The 18144-nt window shown below is 39.6% G+C and overlaps 1 protein-coding gene across 2 annotated transcripts in view; it reads left to right on the top strand.

Moving 5' to 3' along the window:
- The window catches only part of SCNN1G (sodium channel epithelial 1 subunit gamma), a 1228370-nt gene that overhangs the window by 679329 nt on the left and 530897 nt on the right, over positions 1 to 18144 (top strand). The window lies entirely within an intron of this gene.

Below are 18144 nucleotides of genomic sequence, written 5' to 3'. Positions count from 1 at the left end.
CTGGACAACATCCAAAGCGTCTGCAAAGACCAGTCCTCACCTCCTTGAAAAACTACTACCTAATCTCTTGAAAAGACTAAACGGGTAATACTCACAGCCTACTATCTCTTCACTAAACTAAGGTTGTTGTAAACTGGAACCTGGCAGTACCTTTTTATTAACTAAAGTGCAAAATATATCTCTGCAAAGTGCTTCTTTCCTGTAAGCATTGGTAGTAACTTCACTACGCTGAATATTGCACTCACCTATTGCTGGCTCTAAGACCCTGAGAACTCCTGGCGGTGTATGCCCCGCTCCGCTTCGCTCGGGCTCCGCTCCGCTCCCCTCCCTGCCCCCATATCCCACCCGCCCCCAGTACCTCTACATTTATAGGAATAGATAACCCCTCCCACGTTCCCCTTTGCAAACCCAACGCCCCTTCAATTTCCTCACTACTCCTCCCACTTCTAGGCCCTCCCCCAATTCTAAAGGTAAAACTAAAGTCTCTCCCCTTCCCAGTACACTTTCCCCTCTTACACCATGGCCAAATTCACTTATTCTATCACCCTCCTCTCAACAACACTACTACTCCTTATTGCCTATTTTTTAACAAAGTATGAAAACCAAACTCTCATAGGATTCTCCCTCCCTAAGCGCTACACCAACTGCCATACTAATCTTTCTGCCATATCTGTCCCACCAACGCCTAACACTGTTAAAACAAAATCCCCCAACATAGTCTAACTCACCCTTCATCACCCTAAAATTTCAAATAATAAAAATAACCTCAAATTACTATTTAAACTACAAAGACTATTAATTTACCTGAAAAATAGTATTACCATTTATGGCGATATCCATCCCAATCCAGGTCCCACTACTGTCCCAGACTCTAACCCCTCTAAATTAGCTCGTAATTCTACTGACTCCCTTCTAGTACTACATCTGAACCTAAGAAGCATTAACAACAAGGTGCACAACCTGCACGCTATGTTAGCTACTCATTCCCCTGACATCATGTGTCTAACTGAAACATGGCTAAAACCCACCACTAAGGACGAAGAGATTCTCCCACCCGGGTATAATATCTTCAGGGCCGACCGTGTAAAGAAACGGGGTGGAGGTATAGCTGTTATGTTCAGGAATACCCTGAATATCATTAGGAACCCAATACAACCTCCCATAATCTCTAATTTAGAACTTATTGCCCTAAAGTTATGCTTAAACACTCAAAACTGCATCAACCTCATTGTAATTTATATCCCACCAGGGAATAACACAGAAAATCTGGAGCAAACCCTGTCCTGGCTAGCCACTAGTTACCCACAAGAAACCATAGTACTTGGGGATGTCAATATAGACTGGTCCCTTTGTTCTACCCATACAACCCCACAACCTATTAACCTACATGGCTTTTCCCAAAATATACTATCCCCAACCAGACTTGGCAATACTCACCAAAAAGAAACCACCATCGACTGGATCCTTACCAATAAAGATTCAATCAACTATACCACTGGGACCCTTCCCAGCGACCTCAGTGACCACCTAATTACCTATATTATTAAACATAAATGCCCAACTACTAACCCCCCCTTATATAGACTAATTAGAAACAAAAAGAACTTTGTCCCACAACTATTCCTTGCAGACCTAAAATCCTGTAACTGGTCCATTTTAAAAGCTCTACCCCTAGAAGAGAGTGTTTCCCACTTCAACGATACATTCCTTAGGATACTTGACTCACATGCCCCAAACAGACTAATCAGATCCAAAATACGTATAGCACCTTGGCTAACTAGAGAAACCAAAACCAAAATGAAACTCAGAGACCAGGCCTGGGACAAATGGAGAGCCACTAAAACCCCCCAAGATCGCATTAAATTTCAACAGCTAAGAAACACTACCAAAACAGCCACTACCCAGGACAAAAAACAATACTTCTGCCACCTCCAGAATAAGCACCAGAACAATCCAAAGAAGTTCTGGGCAGGATTTAACAACCTCCTTCACCCAGGTAAAACTACTACCCCAACCCCTGAGAAGCACATCGGGAAAGATGCGGAGGAAATAGCCAACACCTTTAATTCCTTCTTCACCGATACTATCCAATCACTTGCCAGTCAACTAACCTCCACTGCCCCACCTACCTCTCAACCTCATGAAGCTGCCCACACCTCCTTTAACCTAAACCCTGTCTCTTCCTCCTATATTTGTACCCTCTTAAAAAAACTTAAACCAACCACCCTGGCGGCTGATCACCTCCCAGCAGAATACTTACAAATAGCATCCGAAGCCATCGCCTACCCCATATCCATCCTGATCAATAGAACTATAACTGAAGCCAGCATTCCCTCTTCTTGGAAGATTTCTTATATCATCCCTCTTCATAAAGGAGGTACCTCCACTGAAACATCCAACTACAGGCCAATAGCAATCCTGTCCCCAATAGCGAAAATTATGGAAAGATGTGTTCACAAACAACTCCTTCACTACTTAACCCTTAATCGTCTCTTATCTAACTCCCAACATGGCTTTCGCCCCCACCACAGTACAACCACCGCCCTCCTTTCCTTTGTAGACTCCATTAATAACAATCGTAACAACAAACTAATATCCTCCACCCTCTTTCTTGACCTATCGAAAGCGTTCGATATGGTCAATCACCAACTCCTACTTAATACCCTAGAAAGCCTACATCTTAGCACCCCAGCACTAAGCTGGTTTAAAGCGTGCCTCACTGGTAGGCAACAAACTGTCCTGTGGCAAAACAAACTATCAGACCTGCTCCCAAATACCATCGGTGTTCCTCAGGGCTCCATACGTGGTCCTCTTCTGTTTTCCATCTTCATAAACGACCTTCACTCAGTCATCCCCATATCCACCTGCATACAATATGCTGATGACTCCACCCTGATCTGCTCCGATGTCTCCCTCTCAAAACTCCAAACAACTACTCAACTCTGTTTTACTTTAGTTGAGAAATGGTTCACTGACCTGAAACTCCTACTCAATCCAACAAAAACTAAATTACTCCTATTTTTCCCCAACGCCAACACACCCCTTGGCAACGAACTCCCAAATACTAACATTACAACCTTCCATGTTAAATCCATCAACGGAACCATCATAGCCCCTGTCACCAGTACCAAATTACTAGGTGTTACCATTGACCATAAGCTTAAATTTGACATCCACATTACCCAAACCATTAAATCGGTTAACAAAAAACTTGGATCCATGTACAGAATAAAAAACTTCTTAACCCCTCTACCAAACTAACTATTGCCCGAACGCATCTCCTCTCCACCCTACTATATGCCTCCCCAGTTCTTTCTTTCCTCAATAAACGTGAACTTAACATGCTCTCTCTTGCTTATAACCATATTGCTAGATTCATAACAGGTTCCCCATATCGCACCCACCACTGCCTTAACCTTAGGAAACTCGATTGGTTGGAACTACCCAATCTTCTCAAACTTAACCAACTCACAGAAACCTTTAAAATAATCCACCATCCAGACAGAACTCCCTCACTGTGTAGTATTTTGACCCCCTACTCCAACCTTAACTCCCTTCGATCAGCTAATAACGTCCAGATCTTAACGATTAAATCTAAGAACTCGGGTGGTGATGCCCTGTATGCCAACTCCATTGGAAAGCCTTGGAACTCCCTGCCAAACACCCTTAGACTCATGACCTCACATAAACAGTTCAAAAATAACCTCAAAAACCATCTTAAGCTACAATGGCTATGCCCATGCACAGAACCTGACTAACTTATCAAATCTCCTGTACTCATAATGTGCCCTGATAATTAGTTACCTAGACCATTATTTCCACTGTGTTTATCCTATACAACTAGTATGTTTAACCTGTTGCTTTGCTACTTGTGCTTATATAAAATCTATGTTATTCCTATTCTTATATTGTAAATGTAACATGTTCTCATCATGTATTGCCATTATGCTGGAGCTTTTCTCCCCGGGCCTCTACTGAAAAGGGATATGTATCCAGCTGGACTAGCCCGGTCAACAAATGTAAAATAAAATAAAATAAATAATAAATAATAAATAAGTGTTTGATATTTTTCCATTTAAATAGGTTTTACTAAAAATTTAATTGATGAACATAGTGTATATGCTTGCATATATTTTCAGACACACACACACACACACACACACACACACACACACACACACACACACACACACACACACACACACACACACATATATGCATACGCATGGATCTACTTTTATATTTTGAAAAACCATAATACTGAGTTTCAAAAACACAAGACGAAAACATTGGAAAATGCACTACTATGAATCCCAAGAAAGCCGAAACTTTGAAGAATGAAGGTAGCAATGTGCAAGTCTGGAATGCACCAGAGTGGGGTAGAAATCAAGGTAAAATCAGTGAAGATAACATGTAAGAGGGAATTTGTAATGTTTACTGATTGTGAATACAGATCGCAATACAGTGAGGATTGGAAAATTAACCCTTTTCCCCAATGTAGTGCAATCTCTGAGTTTGTTTATATAATTTGATGGTGGTGTGGGGGGTGCAGGGGGGCTTACCCTGCCTGAATAAATGTTGGAAAAGTTATTTATTTTGTTTTATGTATGTTTATTAATGTAGAAGTTTGCTTTTGTGTTTACATGGAAATCTTTCTTTGCTTTCCAGACTTGCGCATTGCTGCCTTCGTTTTTTTTCAAAGTTTCAGCTTTCTTAGGATTCGTAGCAATGTATTTCCAATGTTCTCATCTCTTGATTTTGAAACTAGATGTTATGTTTTTTTTTTAAATATGAAAGTCGATTTATATATATATATATATATCTATATATATATATCTATGTATATATATATATATATATATATATATATATATATATATGTATGTGTGTGTGTGGGTGCGTGCGTATATATGTGGGTGCGTGTGTATGTATATATATATATGTATATATATATATATATATATATATATATATATATATATATACACACACACACACACACACACACACACACACACATATATATATATATATATATATATATATATATATATATATATATATATATATATATATATATATACACACACACACACACACACACACACACACACATATATATATATATATATATATATATATATACACACTCACTGATGACACCATGCAGCGAAACTGGTCTGGGTAACAGACTGTGGAATAAACGAAAAGTCGGGCACCATTGCGTCTGCTGTTTTTCTCGAGTTGGAGTGCTGGTGTGTTTGCCGTGTGGATTTATTTCTCCTTGCACCTCTTCTTCGGGCACTCTGGTCATTTTGGGGACATAATATATATATATATATATATATATATATATATATATATGTTTGTGTGTGTGAATGTATATGTGTATGTATATGTATGTATATATATATATGTATATTCTGAACGTCATCTGATCCTAGATCCCAAAAAAACTAAAATGCTGTTATTTTCACCAACACGTAGGTCTACCGCTTTCACCTTTACCATAAATTCAGATGATGGCACAATAATCTCCCCTGACCCCTCTACAAAACTATTAGGTGTCATCATAGATAATAATCTAAAATTCGACCTACATGTTAACCAAACTTTCAAAACCATAAATAAAAAACTAGAGTCACTTTACAGAATAAAAACATTCCTAACCCCTCCAGCTAAAATTGCCATAGCTCGCTCTCACCTTCTTTCAACCCTTCTGTATGCATCCCCTCTACTCTCGAATTTAAACAAGACTGTCCTTAACAAACTCTCAATTTGCTACAACCACATCGCCAGGTTTGCCACTGGGCTGCCTTTTAGGACACATCATTGCATCAATCTAAATCAGCTTGGGTGGCTTGAACTACCCAGCCTAATCTAGTATAACCAACTGATTATGGCCTATAAAATCCTCTATAATCCGGACAATACTCATAGGTTCATAGGTTCATACTAGGCTATCTGCCCAAGGGCATTTATAAGCCTAACCCAGAGTTTTGTGGCTTTCGCCACCCCTTTAGTTTGGAGGATACTATGCCCATTATTTTGCTGTGCTTCTGTCAAGCAGTGACACTGAGATAATCCCTGGGGTATATCTGCGATCTCCTATCCATTGGTCAAGATTTCTCTTGAACAAAGCCAGTGAGGTGCTCTGCCTCACATGTACCGGGATTTTGTTCCACAGCATAGGGAGTCTCTGGGTGATGAATCTGTCCCTCCAGCACGTCCTATTAATAACCGTGTCAAGGTTTAAGTCTCCTGCCCTTGTGGTTCTCAGGGATCTAGATTTTTTGAAGTGAAGCATGTTCATCAATTCTGGGTTGGACATGGCCTTGTATGTCAGGCACAGGTCACCTCTGAGCAGACGGTAAGCGACTGAATAGAGCTGGAGTTCCTTCAGTCGGGCAGCATAGGACATATTTTTGAGACCCTTTATCCTTTTGGTGAGGAACTTTTGGGGCCTTTCCAGTTGCTGCAGGTGTCGTGTCAGATACATTCCGAATGGGGCATTGTACTCAATCATTGGTCTGATGAGTGATGAGTACAGGGGGACGATGACCTCCCTTGATCTAGATGTGAATCCCTTCATGATCAGGTGGGCAATGTAGAAGGTCTTCCTAACTACTTTGGCAACGTGAGTGTCAAACGAAAGGTTACTGTCAACCTGGGTCCCCAGATCCCTGATAACCTCTTCTGTGCTTAGTGGGTTGCCACCTATATGGTAGCTAGGGGTAACCTTGTTTTTCCCGAAGGGTATGACTATGCATTTTTTGGCGTTTAACTTTAGGCCATGGCTCTGGCACCAGTTATCCGTTTTTATAAGACCCTTCTGAAGGATATCTGTGTCAGATGTGTTCTCAACTATGGCGCCCAGTTTGCAGTCATCTGCAAATTTTGTCAGCCATAATCCTCCTGTGTTTGCTTGTACTTCTGAAAAGTAGATGCCGAACAGGAGTGGGCCCAGGACTGAGCCCTGTGGGGCACCACTTGTGACAGGCTTTGAGTCTGACATGGCGCCAGCAACTCTAACCCTGTGGGTTCTGTCACTTAGCCAGTTTGCAACCCATCTTGTAACGTATGGGTTTACATTTAAGCTGATGAGTTTTTCAATGATACCTGAGTGGGGTATTGTGTCGAAAGCCTTTGCCAGGTCAAGGTAGGCTGTGTGGACTGCCTTTCCCTCATCAGTGGCCTTGGTGACTGTTTCGAAAAAGTCAACCAAGTTTAAAAGGCATGATCTGCCTTTGACAAAGCCAAACTGGGTCGGATCCAAAGTCTGCAAGTCCCCTATGTCTTAATTTATGGTTCCATTATGATCCTCTCCATAGCTTTGCAGATCAGGCTTGTCAAGCTGATGGGACGGTAATTTCCAGGGTCGGTGGAGGCACCGCCTTTGTGAAGTGGGACCACAGTTGCCGTACGCCACTCCTTGGGCACTTATCCTGAGGTGAGGCTAAGATTAAACAGCTGCCCTAACTGCGGGTTTAATTCCTCATTGAGTTCGTGGAGCACACAACCGGGGGCACCATCTGGTCCCATGGATGCTGTGTTTTTTGCCTTGGAGAGAGCAGTTCTCACCTGAGCGTTAGAGATGTTTGGGGGGCTGCAATCCTCTGGTATAGATATCTCACCTTTTGGGGGGGGGGGGGAGTTTGCACTGAACCTGTCAGCCAGTATGTTGGCAATGTCTGTAGGTTCAGTAATTTTTACATCCTTTTGAACTAATTCTGAGCATATCTGGGAGTTTCCTCCCAGGTTTCTAACATAGCTAAAGAAGGCCTTATGATTGTCTTTTGAGTCCTTAGCGACTTTTCTCTCAAAATTTGCCTTGGATGATTTTATGACAGATCTTAGTTTTTTACTTATAATGATCAAAGGTGTATTCCCTTTTAAGGATTTTGCTCTATCTTGTAGTAGCTTCCTCCTTTTGTTGTAGAGCTTGTTTATGGCTGGGGTCCACCAGACTGGACGCTTGCCTTTGGTACAAAGAATCTTTGTTTTGTTTGGGATTGCCTGATCCATGCAGTCCTGTAGGTGCTGGTAGAAGGCATTTGTAAGTGATTCAGCGGCTTGAGTAATGGTTTCCGAGGCTCGGGGCCTTAAAGAGACCACACCAGTCTTTAGAAGTGTGAAGTCGGCTTTTGAGAAGTTCTTCACTGTGGTCTTTTTTATCTCAGGTGGGGGCGGGATGTGGACTTCCAGTGAGATTAGTTTATGGTCTGATCTCACCAGTGAGGGGTATACTTCGGTGTTGAACATTGTGACCCCATGTTCGTGATGATGAGATCTAGTATGTTTTCTCCTCTTGTGGGGATGGTGACTAGTTGTTCCATGGCATTTGAGTTTATGAACTCTAGGAACCTTTGTGCTAGAGTGTTGGGGCTTGAGTAGTGATCCCAGTCTATATTCGGGTAGTTGAAGTCACCTAGTATGATGGTGTTTGGAGATACATTTATCCCCTCCAGTGTTTTCAGGAAAGCTATGTGAGGTCCCTGAGATTGAGAGGGTGGCCTGTAACATGCTACAAATTGCAGAGCAGTCTTGCCTATGGTTAATTGCACCTGGATGGTCTCCGATGCATCGTGCATTGCCACCAACCTTGAAGTGTGGGTGTCCTTGATGAATATAGACACCCCCCCTCCTTTCTTGGTGTTGTCCGGATTTTGGGGCCGGAACGCATGATATGAGGTAAAACCTGATAGTGCCGGGGTGCTCTCGGGAGCCTTGAACCAGGTTTCAGTCACAGCACAGACATCGATGTTCTCCATACTGAGAAGGGCCTTGAGTGCGTGCATCTTGAGGTTGAGACTTCTGGCATTGAGCAGCATTACCCTTAGTTTTTTTCCTTTTTTGTGTTCTAGGGTGGTAGGTTTAGAATTTGAGCCTTGCCTAAAAAAGGCACTATGGGGGTGGCAAGAGCCTTTGCCAATATCCGGAAGCCCAGGGGTGACAGGTGCAAGCCGTCCTTTGTGAAGCAGCGTGGCTTGTCCAGCATGTCATCCCAGGCAGACAGACATTGGATCCCCTTTGAATGACACCAGAGTTTAAGCCAATTATTAAAGCTGATCATCTTGTCTCTGTATTGTGGCATCATTCTTGGTGAAGGTAGGATACTGCTCAAGGTCAGGGTCATACCTGCCTGGGCTACATAATCAGAGAGCTCCTCTATGTCTCTTTTCATGTAGTCCAAGGAGGTACGTCTCAGGTCGTTCACACCAGCGTGGACAATGACAGAGTCGTACTTGGACCTGCTGTTGAGAGACCTGAATGCTTGCGTTATGTGGTGGATTCTAGCGCCCGACAGGCAGCTTACTGTGACCTTCTCCTTACTCAATCTGGTGAGCGGGACGTCAGTGTGTCTGACTATGGAGTCACCAATGACGAGTGTGTCTGGCATTGTATTTGGCCTTAAGGGCTGTGACTGTTTGGCACACTGACTATGTGGTCTATGTGTTGCATGTGTTGTGTCCTGAGGTGGCAGTTGTTTGGGTGTCTGCTTTGGTGGCCTCTGCTGTTTTGGTAGATTTTTGATCAGAGCCTCCGAGTATGTCTTTGTGTATTTATGTGTATGATTTGAAGTTGTGATAGTACTATGTGAGACTGGGTTTGTGTTGTGTGTGGTTACCTTCTCCTCCTGTCTGGTCTTGCCAGTCCTATGGTGAGAGAGCTCAGCTTCCAGATTGGCTATATAGTTGCATCTCTCGCATGTATTTGTGTTTTGTGGGAGAAGGAGAGGGTTGTCCGTGTACATGAGACAATTGTAACATTGCCTCAATATTCCCAGATTCACCAGCTGAGCAGGAGAGGACACTAGCAACTGATCCCTCGACATGCTAGAAGGAATAGACAAAGACTTTAAAAAGACTCGGGGGGGATGTGGGTGATCGAAAAGGGGTTTTTGGCTGGTGGGGTACTATGTATAATAAAAGTGCTGTATCAAAGTAAAAAAGTACTTTAGGAGCAAGTGCTAGGCTTTACAGATAGAGAATAGTCTACTTAAGGATCAAGTAGAGCTGAACTTTTTAGATATAGAATACGCTGGTTTGATCAGCAGTACAGTTCAAGGAAGGCTGTTTTAAGGGAAAATTTGAAGAGTGGACTTTAGGTAGCCCGAATAGTTTAACCTTGATTAACCGCCTCTGCTCTTGTGTGCTCCTGTGGCAACTCCGCGCTAAATCTCGCTAAAGCGTGCTTTATAGCAGGGGGCTGGAAAAGATAGGAAATGACCCAAAATGGCCAATAAACTACAAGTTACTGCCTTAAACCACTCCTCTGAGGACAAACAGGCAGCTCAGTACTCCCCCTCTCACTGGTGAGTAAAGAAACTTCCCCCTGACCAAACAAGGAAAATGGAGAAACACAGGAACCAAGACAAAGCCCAGGGATCAGCAAAATCTGATCACTGGAACAAACTATTAGGAAAGTATGGAAAACAAGAGTATTTTTTTTGTTTTTTTCAAGTTTTTTTTTCAGATAGGCAGAAAATACAATAAATGCTGTGTTTTTCGACTAATTGCTATCAAAAGCTAGTACACTTGAGTGTATTAGCCTGTTGTTTAACTTTTAAGCAAAACTTAAACAAGGAAGTGCAACAAACAATTCAAGCTATTAAAAACAGTAAAAACAGGTAATAACTGAATAAAACAGGCAGAAATAGTCATCGAAAGGCTTAAAAAGTCGAAAATGCAGAAAAAAATACTTAGAATCTGGAAAGTTTGTCTTTTCTGGTCTCTGCTGCTCTAGGAACTCTGCTGGATACCACGAGGAGCTGTGCTGAGTTCTCTATAGCCAGAAAAGCCCGCCAAAGCGTGCTTTATAGCAGGGGGCTGGAAAAGACAGGAAATGACCCAAAATGGCCAATAAACTACAAGTTACTGCCTTATACCACTCCTCTGAGGACAAACAGGCAGCTCAGTACTCCCCACTCTCACTGGTGAGTAAAGAAACTTTCCCCTGACCAAACAAGGAAAATGGAGAAACACAGGAACCAAGACTCCTGCACTTAAAACTATTATCACCCCCTATAACAATCCTGGACCGCATCGATCCTCTAACAAACTACTAATTCAGACTAGCAAAATTAATAACACAGCCGGTGACTCTCTCTTTGCAAACTCTGTAAGTAGATCCTGGAACTCTCTTCAAGCTGATATTACCTTACTTTCCACCTTAGGTCAATCTAAAACTAGACTCAAACAACATTTGTCACTTAACTGGCTATGTCAGTGTATCAAGCCTGGCTAACTCTCTCTAGAATGTGTAAAAATCTGTTAACCAGTTTACTGTGTAATTTAATTTAATCCTGACTTACGCTCGGGATTAACTCTAACCTGTGGAACTTGTTTAACTTGCTTACTTATGTTATCTCTGTAAATAGTCTATTTGTAATATGTAATGCTGGTATTATGTAATGCTGTATCTGCTTACCCGTGGAGCTTTTCTCCCCGGGCCTCCGCTGAAAATGGACATGCATCCAGTCGGACTATCCCAGTCAACAAATGTAAAATAAAATAAATAAAAATAAATATGTATGTATATATGTGTGTGTATATATATATATATATATATATATATATATATATATATATATATATATGCGAACAAACAAGCTGGAGAGCAGGAGTCACAATTTGTATAAAATCTACCGAGTTTATTGTACAAATGGTAAGCGCTTTCACAAATAGATTTGCTTCATCAGACCTAACTGATCAGATGAGATCATTTCCTTTTATACCCAATTAAGTTCAATCTACCCAATCATACAGTTACACATTCAAAAATATATAGCACACAATTATATACAAAATTGTGAGATAAAATTATAAAATATAAAAAGTATAAAATATGAAATATCCTCTGATTAACCTGCAAAAGTTTTAAAGAGGTAAACTAGTAAGTCTGCATTATTTCCTAAGTCTCCTATTTCTCAGTTTTGCTTTAATAGCTATATGGTCATTTAGCCCCTTACCCAAGTGGACTCTAAGCCTAACGATCCATGTGAGTTCCTTTGTCTCGGTTCTATTAGAACCTCTCATCATTGTATACTAACTCTAACACTCGAATCTAAACTGATGGTTGTCATCATTCTCAATAGTGTGCTTTGCTAAGGCACTATACATATGCCCTCGCCTATAACAATACATATGGTCGCGAATTCATTCACAAAGGCGTCTGTTCATCTTCCCTATATAGAAGGAAGAACAGGCAATACACTGGGCTAAATATACAAGATTTTTACTATTACGGTCAGCATTGATGTCAGAAATATATATTTTATTAGTATCGGGGTGCTTAAACTCTATACCTTCATGTATAAAGGTGCAGAAGTTGCAACTTCCTCATCTAGTGGTCCCCATACTCATACCAAGTCTCATTTCATGTGTCTTGCTTTTAGGATAACACAACCTTCTTTTCAGATTCTTAGTATTTTTAAATGAAATATAAGGTCTCTCCCCCACTATTTGAACAATCTGACCATCTGTGCGTAATATATTCCAATTTTGTTGTAAAATATTCCTAATCATAGCATGATCTCTAGTGTAGGAGAAAACAAAAGGTGTCCTTTTCATTGTACTATTCATCATATGGGTGGCTGTATTGGGTGCGGAGAAATACGGCCTAGCCCTAGTTTTCCTTATCTTTTGTATTTCACGAGAGATATTATTGACTTCAGTTCTATCATAGCCTCTGTTAACAAAATCAGATGTAATATGTTCAGTTTCATCATACAGATGACTAGCTCTATCGGTTAACCTCGAACAGTGCATAATCTGGCCCTTGGCAATGTTGTTAAAAATATGTATCTGATGCATACTAGTCCTATGTAAATAGGACGGACGATAACATTCTTTTACATGTCTATCTCTATGCAGGAAGCCACTTTCATCTGTACTAATCAAGATGTCCAAAAAATTAATATGAGTATCAGAACATTCACCAGTGAATCTCAAAAACTCATGACTACTGTTCATATGTTCAACAAATCTCTGTAATTCAGGTCTATTACCTTTCCAAAATATACAGCGGTCATCCTTAAACCTCCTATATAATAGTAGATGTTTCTCCGATAAAGGGTGAGAAATCAAATTATTTATCTCCCATTCAGCCATCACCTTGTTGGCGTAGCTATTAGCACAGGGAGTGCCCATAGCTATGCCCTACAACTGATGGTAATATTTCCCATTGAACAGGAGCACATTATTACACAAAACAATATTTAGTAACTGACATAGTAACTCAATATGCTCCCTAGTATATGCACTACATCTTATTAAAAAACTCCTAACCATAGAAATTCCCATGTTATTAGGGATAACAGTAAATAATGAGATCACATCATATGTCGCCAATAAAATACCTTTCACGTCTTTCTTTGCATCATTACTGAACATGTAAAGCCCTTGAAGCATCTGCTTAGTGTCATGTAGAATGTAAGGATGATGCTCAAGTACAGGTCTCAATTGTTTCTCAGTATAAATACTGAGTGGCTCTGTAAGCCATCCCTCACTGGCCACTATTGGCCTAAAAGGAGGTCTTTGAGAGTCTTTATGGACTTTAGGTAGTCCTTGCAAAGTTGGTATTAATGGTTTCTCAACAATAAAATAACTAAATAAATCTATAGTAATAATCCCCTGTGTTGCAAATTCAAACAAGATGTTAAGTCACTTTCATAGTGATTTCATGAATATCATTTAAATTAATTTCATGGTATACAACTTTATCACCCAGCATGGCAAGAATGGACTCATAATAAAACACACTGTCCATAACAATGATCTGTCCCCCCTTGTTTGCAGGTCTAATGACAATACTAGTGTCATGTTCTAACACTTCAAGAGCACATCGCTCATGTTTAGTGAGGTTGTCAAACATTCTTTTCATACATTTATGTTGTTTATCAAAGTAATTATAGAACTCAGCCTCACACACCTTATAGAACATATCTAATTTGGAGTTAAATTGTGGACTGTATAAACTAGGTTTTTTAAACAACATGCCCCTACCCAAATCAGCATTATCATTCAATACTTCATTTTTAAACATTAATTTAAGTTGCACATTCCTCAATGCTAACGTAAAATCAATTAAGGTATCAGCGACGTTAGCAGAGGTAGTAGGGGTAAAGGACAACCCTTTATTTAAAACGTTGCGTTCAAATTCAGAAATGTACCTTTTAGAGATGTTCCAAATCAAATAATCTCTCATTTCTCCCGCATTGTTCTTATCGTGTTGCCATTGTTGAAATTGTTGAGGTTCTCTTGCTTCCTCTTGTGGCACCCACGCTGCTCCAGTGACCCTATTGATTGCTTTCGTTTGGATCTGATGGGAAGCGGCAAAAAAGGCTGCTGAATATTTGCCCCATTGCTCTTCGGTCGAATGACAGGTTCCCAGCAACTGTTTAAAGGTTTCCTTCCAACATGAAGATTGTTGCCCACACCAATCAATGGCAGAAATCCAACATCAGCTGAAGGTGTCTCATACACTGAGACGTTTGTATGATTGACAGGTGAACTAACCAACGGCACGCCTGCATCAGATGCTCGATTAGCATCAGAATGTTCTGCTTCATTAGTTGTTCCTACTACAGGAACGGTATTCTCAATTCTTGACTGGCCATCTATTTTGGATAACGGGGAAGTCGATGATGAAGTAATAGTTCTATTCCCTCTCCCTTTCCTGGCTAAATGTAATGGTTGTCCGGAGTTCCCAGTATTCACCTCAGTCCTCCGTGGCCACATGAATACATGACCCAACTCGAAATCTTTCATGTCTCTCTCTATTTTTTACTTTTTCAATAGGATGAGCTTACGCTCATATATTATGACATTGTAAAGCGTACCAGTGAGGTAAGAGTCAGCATTTTCAGAGCCCAGTAAATCTCGCACATGGGTATAGCACAACTCAACCTCATTTGTAAGCTGTGCTTCAACAGGTAAAAAGTGTTCATTTAGCAGACGCATGTAGGCAAAACTGGTCTCAAGATTTATTTGCTGCCATTTAGCCAGCAATTCTGGCTGACATTCTCCATATGTCGGCATTGTAAGTACTCTAAGCCCCCGAGGAATAATTTTAAGAGTATTACAAGCCTCCAAATATTATCACTGTATATCTCTTTAGCTGGTATAGACAGTCCTCAAACTTCCTAGACACTTCACAAAGTTTGTGTGTGTCATTATGATTTAGGAACTCATCAATCACATTCTTAATTGTTGTCTCATGCAATAAAGGATTGCTTCTCAAATGTAGCATCTGGTCTAGGGAACCTCTGAAAGTTCCTGCTGACACTCTTACACTTCTATAGCGGTTTCCCTCTACATTATCTTCAGCCATGCCAAATAGTGATATATTAAGTAAAATTCAAACAACACAGGAGCCACCAAAGCAAGTCAAGAATGCAAACAAACAAGCAAGCTGGAGAGCAGGAGTCACAATTTTTATAAAATCCACCGAGTTTATTGTACAAATGGTAGTGCTTTCACAAATAGATTTGCTTCATCAGACCTAACTGATCAGATGAGGTCATTTCCTTTTATACCCAATTCAAACTAACCAATCATACATTTACACATTTAAAAATATATAGCACACAATTATATACAAAATTATGAGATAAAATTGTAAAATATTAAAAATATAAAATATGAAATATCCTCTGATTAACCTACAAAAGTTACAAAGAGGTAATAAACATACATAATAATACTAGTAAGTCTGCATTATTTCCTAAGTCTCCTATTTCTCAGTTTTGCTGTAATAGCTATATGGTCATTTAGCCCCATAACGAAATGGGCTCTAAGCCTAACGATCTAAGTGAATCCAGTGTATTGCCTGTTCTTCCTTCTATATAGGGAAGACGGACATATGCCTTTGTGAACGAATTTGCGACTATATATATTGTTATAGGCGAGAGCATATGTATAGTGCCCTAGCAAAGCATACTGTTGAGAATGATGACAGCCATCAGTTTTGTTTTCGAGTGTTAGAGTTCATATACAATGATGAGAGTTTGGGGGATGTATCCATTAGAACCAAGACAAAGGAACTCACATGGATCGTTAGGCTTAGAGCCCAGTTGGGTAAGGAGCTAAATGACCATATAGCTATTACAGCAAAACTGAGAAATAGGAGACAGATAATAATGCAGACTTACTAGTGTTATTATGTATGTTTATTACCTCTTTAAAACTTTTGTAGGTTAATCAGAGGATATTTCATATTTTATATTTTTTATATTTTATAATTTTATCTTATAATTTTGTATATAATTATGTGCTATATATTTTTAAATGTGTAAATGTATGATTGGTTAGGTTGACCTTAATTGGGTATAAAAGGAAATGACCTCATCTGATCAGTTAGGTCTGATGAAGCAAATCTATTTGTGAAAGCGCTTACCATTTGTACAATAAACTCGGTGGATTTTATACAAATTGTGACTCCTGCTCTCCAGCTTGCTTGTTTGTTTGCATTCTTGACTTGCTTTGGTGGCTACTGTGTTGTTTGAATTATATGTATATATATATATATATATATATATATATATATATATATATATATATAATATTATATACACGGGTCTACTTTGCTTGGTCGACAGCCCATATACTCAAATGTTATTTTTGCAAAACAAAAATAACGAAAACTGAAATCCAGAACCACGCATTTTTCCCACGGCAAGAGTAAACACTTGCCCAATGTGGGAAATATGCACTTTCCCCCACTGTAGTATGATCCAAGAGTTGGTATGTTTAGTAGGGGGGATGGCAGGTGTAGGCCCCTTCCTTGGTGGTTTCAGATACTGTAGTGTGTTTTTGTGAAGTTTTAGGCAAGTGTTTACTTCCCCTGGGAAAAATGCGTGGTTTGGGATTTTAGTTTTCGTTATTTTTGTCTCGTAAAATAATGTTCAAGTATTTGGGCTTTCATGCATGCAAGTGATATTGATAAATATATATATATATATATATATATATATATATATATATATATATATATATATATATATATATATATATATATATATATGGGTCCTCTTGACATGATCGACATTTCAAAATGTCGAAGACCATATGGCCGAGTGCCCCCCACGGAGGCTGCAGGTGGGCTTGCCCCCCTGCTAGCAGTGTTAAGGTGAGTGTTTGTTTTTTTTGTGTGTTCTTTACATGTTTGAAATTTCAAATGTAAATCATATGGTCTTCGACATTTTGAAATGTCAATCATGTCAAGTAGACCCATATATGTATATATATATATATATATATATATATATATATATATATATATATATATATATATGTATATATATATATAAAGAGAGAGAGAGATACATATATAAATTTGTGAGTGTATATACATTTAGGTGTGTGTGTGTGTGTGTGTGTGTGTGTGTGTGTGTGTGTGTGTGTGTGTGTGTGTGTGTGTGTGTGTGTATATGGGTCTACTTCACTCGACCTAAAACCCATTTGACTGACACCCATCTGACCTAAATTTCATTTGACCTAAAACTCATTTAACTGACTCCCATTTCACAGAAATTTAAGACTTAGACTTTTTGTGGGTTTTCCTTCACCTGTGACTTGCTTGTGATAAAAATAATTACAGAAACTTATAGTGCTGACTGTTAGAATTCCAATAGTCATGTAGAAAGTAGTGTTGTAGTGTTTCTAAATGTGGGTTTTTCTATTTACATTTTTATGGGAAGTATCTAAAGTAATTTGGCAAATGTTTTGTGTGTTCCCAGCAGTAGTGGAAGTGTGTAGAGTACTGTAAGGCAAGTTAAAGGTATATGTCCTTTTCCCCACTGTAGTGTGAATAATTAGGGCGGTGTGGGGGGCTGTGTGAGTGACATAGCCCCCCCCACCTAGTTTGGTTGTACATTGTCCTGTTTCTGTTAAGAGGGTTAGTAAGTAGTTTTTAAGTCCTGGAAAGGGTTAGTTATTGGTGTTCTAAGTGTGCTTGTCTATGGTTTAAGGTTTAGTATGTTGAAATTCAGCATTGTAAGCTGTCGGTGAAATGAGAGTCAGTCAAATGAGTTGTCAGTCAAATGAAATTTAGGTCATTTGGGTTTCAGTCAAATGAGTTTTAGGTCACGTGATGTAGACCCGTATATATGTATATATATATATATATATATATATATATATA

Source organism: Protopterus annectens, chromosome 12.part0 (genome assembly GCF_019279795.1).
Source record: "Protopterus annectens isolate FY-2018-M chromosome 12.part0, PAN1.0, whole genome shotgun sequence".
Classification (NCBI taxonomy): domain Eukaryota; kingdom Metazoa; phylum Chordata; order Ceratodontiformes; family Protopteridae; genus Protopterus; species Protopterus annectens.
The sequence above is the reverse complement of the archived record's forward strand: the minus strand, read 5'-3'. Positions and strand labels throughout refer to the sequence as shown.